This window comes from Perissodus microlepis, chromosome 7 (genome assembly GCF_051167445.1).
Source record: "Perissodus microlepis isolate ML-2025 ecotype Zambia chromosome 7, ASM5116744v1, whole genome shotgun sequence".
NCBI lineage: Eukaryota > Metazoa > Chordata > Actinopteri > Cichliformes > Cichlidae > Perissodus > Perissodus microlepis.
The window spans coordinates 59,275,429-59,280,558 of record NC_140467.1 but is presented as its reverse complement, the minus strand read 5'-3'; positions in this window follow the sequence as shown (position 1 = coordinate 59,280,558).

The window sequence follows — 5,130 nt, the reverse complement described above, 5'->3', positions numbered from 1 at the left end:
TGCAATGGCGTTTTTTTTTATGTCCTTCAAAGGAGACAAAGAGGAAAGCTTTTCCAACAAAACAAAAATTGGGGTCAGATTGGTTCCAATTTTGTCCGCACAGAAAGACAAGTGAACCTCCACAACAATTTTCTTTCCTCTAAATTGAGATGGACTGTTAGAAAAGCTGTGTAAAAGCTTTCTGAATTGCGGCTGACCCCAACATAGACTGAAACAGATAGGACAGTTACTGAATGGATGAAAAGGTTCATTTTTCCCTCACATTCCACAATAGCCTTTAAAAAGAAAGGGAGGGGGTGGGGATGGGTGTGTGTATGCCACGTATGTGTTGACGTTATTATTGATAATACTGAGGCACTGCAGTATTCATCCTGTTGATGCAGACGTGTTGCTGGCGATCTCGGTTCACTATTCTGTGTTTATGTTGTGATCAGAAGTCCAAATACACTCATTTTGGTCACAAACGTCATAGTAATTTGGGGCTTTTACTGATTTCTTTGAACTGTTCCTTTTACAGGGTGGAATTATTTACAGCTTACATATTTAATGACTTTAGAAAAGAGGAATTGTGTGCACAAGTTTGGATTTGTCTAATCCACACAGGATCAAAAGCATACATACACACAGCCCTACTAATACTGCTTGATAGCCGTCAGCAAGTTTCTGGGTGAATATTTAACCGCTGTTCTTGGCAGAATTGCTAGAGCAAATTTAAACTGGTTGGTTTCTGGGCACAGATGCTGCAGCATAGACGAGGTTGGGTCTGTGGGCAGTTCATTCTTTAAGGCTTAAAGTTAGCCTGTTTTATCCATTCCAACACCCTCTAATGTACTTGGGATCACTGGGAACACCCAATTGTAATTAATCTAACCCTTTTTTACTATTACATTCACTTTGTGCAGCATATCAGTACCACTGGTAGCAAAACAGCCCTATAGCAATGATGCTACCACTACCATGCTTGACACTTGGTACAGAGTTCTTAGGTTTTAAAGCCTCACCTTTATTGCACCAAACATAGCTCGTGTCTTTGTGGCGAAAAAGCTCAATCCTTTTCTCGTCTGACCATAAAACTTTTCAGCTGCAAATTTCAGCCGAATTTAAAGGTGTCAGTGCTGGAACACTGGTTGCGACCCATGGTGACGTTGCTTCAATTTCGACAGTGACATTTCCAGTTCATGGCAAGCTTAAGCCTTGGTGTTTTGTTTATTGTTCCCGAACATCCTGACCAATTTCCTCTCCTCTGAGGGGGGAAAGTTTTTTACCAAGGTCTTCTTCCAGACTTTAGCAAAGTGTTGACACACCTGAATAATGTGTGTACTTATGCACAACTGCTTGAACTGATGATCTTGGAATCTGCAGTTGTTTAGAAATGGCTCCAGGAGCCAATTCTACACAACTGCTACTTCTATATACAACTTCTATAATTCTTTTTAGACCTTCGCTGAGTTCCCTGGACTATCCCATTGTAAGTATTGGTCTGTCCAGTGTGTACTGTATAACAAATCCTTTTTATGGTGGCAACAGTTATAGTCAGTCATGATCACTAACGGGAAGTTAATAGGCCTTGGCCTTGTCAAGTTAAAAGACAGCGTAGAACCTTCAGCATACTTATTAAAAGATTTAAGAGGTGTATTTATATATTTGAGCTTGTGTGTATGAGTGGGTCAGAGAAAGTTCAAACTCTACATCCCAATCTTGTTCTTAAAGAAATCATTAGAAGCCCAAAATTACCATGACATTCGTGTCTATTATGAATACTGTATGTAGACTTTGTGAGCTCCTGTGTGATTGTGTGTAGTCCATAAAACATTGCGCAAGTAATCCTTTTGCACACTGTTAGAGGGAGCCCTGTGCTGGCTCTAATTTAATCCTCAGCTGAGAGTTTGTAAGAAAAGGCTTCTGACACAGAGCCTGAGCAGCATGTTGTTGTTTTTTTGTATGTGTGTGTTGTTTTTGTTGTTTTATATGGAGCATAGTATTTCACCTTCAAAAAGCTTTTAAAACCTCTGCATTTTGGTAATTGACATGAAAAATAAGCTACAGACTCATATAAAGTAATTGTGCGTCGAGCGTGACGTTCGGTACAAGTAACATTATCCGGTGATGCTTTCCCTCTCAGATGCTCTCATGTTGTCTGCAACAGATCCTGAGGGATCTGAAAGCATGTTAGAATCATTTCCTCCCCGCTGCCTCGCCCAGGGAACAATTCAGCTGCTCTAGTTATTACCTAGTTACATTATTGTTATTGTATTATCGTTACATTGTCGCTTTGTGTGGGGGTCACACGGGGACAACGGACGCATTCCTTTGATTGAAGGCACCGCAGTAATGGAGAAATAGGGGAGTCCTTGAAATGAGAATGTTGGTTTAAAAAGTTTAATTTGTTACAAGAGTTGGAGCATGAATGTAATTAAACTGTGTTATTACACAGTTTGATCAGGAGGCTGCTCGCTAGCAAGCTTATTTAATATCAGGCTATGGTTACACCGACTTGTGTTTTATTCTTTTTCTTTGTGTGTGTGTAGTTTTCACTTTGCTTTTTGAGGTTGGATGAATTTACCCTGAATTATTTTCGATTTTTAATATCCAAAGAGACAAGTGAAGGAAAAAAAGGCACACGCTCGTTTTTAGTTTAATTTTGTATAACTTGTTAATTTATTTATTTTACATTTCTAAACTATTCTGCTCTGTGATCCTGAATTAATTTTTTGACCTGTTTTTTTTTTTTTTGCTGTCACACAGTAAGATCTGGAGCAAGGTGAGCTACTGTCCTGCAGCTTTTAGATGCATCCTTGTACTGACACACCTGAATCTCTCAGTTTTATGTCCTGTTGTTTCTTCTCTTGGAGGATTTCTTGATCTTTCCAGAGCTTCATCAAGCTTTCCTTGGAGCTCCTGGTTCTTTTTGTCCATGCCTTGGAGATTCCTTTGTTTCTCCTCAATAATACCTTCCTTTTCTTGAACCTGGTTAGACAATTATTTTTTTAAATTCAGCGCTCTTTCTCTCATTTTCTTGCATCAAGAACATAATCTTCTCTCTGCTCTCATTCTGCATTTCTTTCAAGTGTTTCTCCTCTAGTTCTACTAGTCCATCCCAAGGAAGAGACCTGACCATGAAAAGGATCCAAATGTTTTAAAATGTTTCTCTGACAAACGTTTGAATGCTGCAAACATGAATTGCTGTAGTTCTGTAGTTCTTCTGTACTTTGTCAGTCACCCCACACCTTTCAGTCACAATTTATTTGTTTTTCAGGTGTTAAGTTGTCATATTTTAGTAATACGTGAACATCTGTCATAGTTACGTTTTCGTATCATATCATCAGTTTAAGTGTTTTTCTTCTGCATTGGCTGGAGTATAACGTGTAATGTTGATAATGCACAATGCAAGGTGCTGCACAGCGGCATGATTCATATTGAAGCTTGTCATAAATTTTTAAAACAGTTTTCTTATCAGTTTTTGACATTTTCCATGACATATTTTTGTCATCAAGTGAGGCACCACAATCCTCTGCAGCTGCCATTGACGTCTGACCTTTTTATGAACTGGGTCAAGACATGAGCCTATTTTGCTAGCGAGGATCATTAAAGTATCACATTATTATATTATGTGACATTAGATGAAAGGGTCAGCCATATAGCCCAATGATGTTTTGCTGACACTAAACATTACCGCTTAGGTAATGTTAGAAAGCAGAGCAGGATTGCTTCATTAGTAATAAATGTATTGATGTTATATGTTCATGCCCTGACTTGGCTTCCCTTCTTATTTCCTCGAGGCTCACGTCCAGTCCTCTGGACGAATGTCGGCTGCAGCTGTCTGACAATATCACAGTGAAGAGGCAGAGAAACAGGAGATGATCAGAGATTATCAGATGACACTCCTATAGTACAGTATATCCCATTATGTGTTTGTGTGTATATGCAGTCCCTGGTACTAGTGTGAAGTACTCTCGCAGAAAGAGCTCTTGGATATCATGATAAAGGCCAGCAGACAAAGGCTGGTTATTATACATGGGGAACTAACATGTAATGCAAGTAGGTCACTCTAAATTATCTATATTTCCAAAGAGTTATAAACCACAGAGTACCTATGAAGTACTGCAGCACTGGAGAGGTGGGATTGTACAACTAGGTCCATATTTGAATAATTATACTTTTTTGGGGGGTAATTTTGCCTCTGTAAAATTTTAAATCTGGATTTTAAATCATGCAATCAAGATGTGATTAAAGTGCAGACTTGCACCTTTTATTTATTGACTTTAACAAAATAACTGCATTAACTATTTATGCATTAAAGCCATTTTTATACACAATCTCTCCTTTTCAGAGGGTCAAAAGTAATTGGACAGTAACCTGACTAGGCATTTCAGAGCCAGATGATGTTCCCTCATTATTTCATATCAAACGAAGCCACTAAAAGATTTGTACTTGATTTAAAACCTGTTCAGTGAAAATCTCATTATGAGCTCCAAGGAGATGTTAAGCAAGTAAATCAACACCCAACATCAGCTTATTATAAAGATAACAACAAATTAAGAAATGGCCAAATCAAGAATCTGAGACATTTTTAAAAAGAAGACAAGTAAACTGAATAAAGTGGATTATGAGTGGATGATCGAAGAGTTATTTCCTTGAAAAACAACACAACATCTAACCAAGACAAGAACACTCTTGACGAGGTCGGCTTTTTATTGTCAAGGTCTAAAAGGACCTTGACAATAAAAATGACCAAACCAATGATTACAATTAAAAGCAGGAAGTTCCAATTTAGACTTTGTCAGAAAACATCTAAAAAAGAAAACCAGAAGAGAATTAATGGCTGCCAAGAGAACCAGGTCACTAATCTTATACACTCGAGTTGATAGCAACTGAACTTTTTTTTAGGTTCTTCAGAGCGTCTCACCTCCCATCAAAAAAGCTTCTTTAGTTTTTGGTGTGTGTGGACTGTGTGGACTGGTATAGTTGATGTTAAGGAGAATCAAACAATGCCCCAGTCAATGATCTATGGCTTTTAGAAAATCACCATTAGGTCAGGACAATTTTGTCACGTTCAGCATTTGGTTGTATTGGAAAGTGTTGTTTGCTAACTAGAATTATCATCCTATTTAATATCACTGATAATTTCCC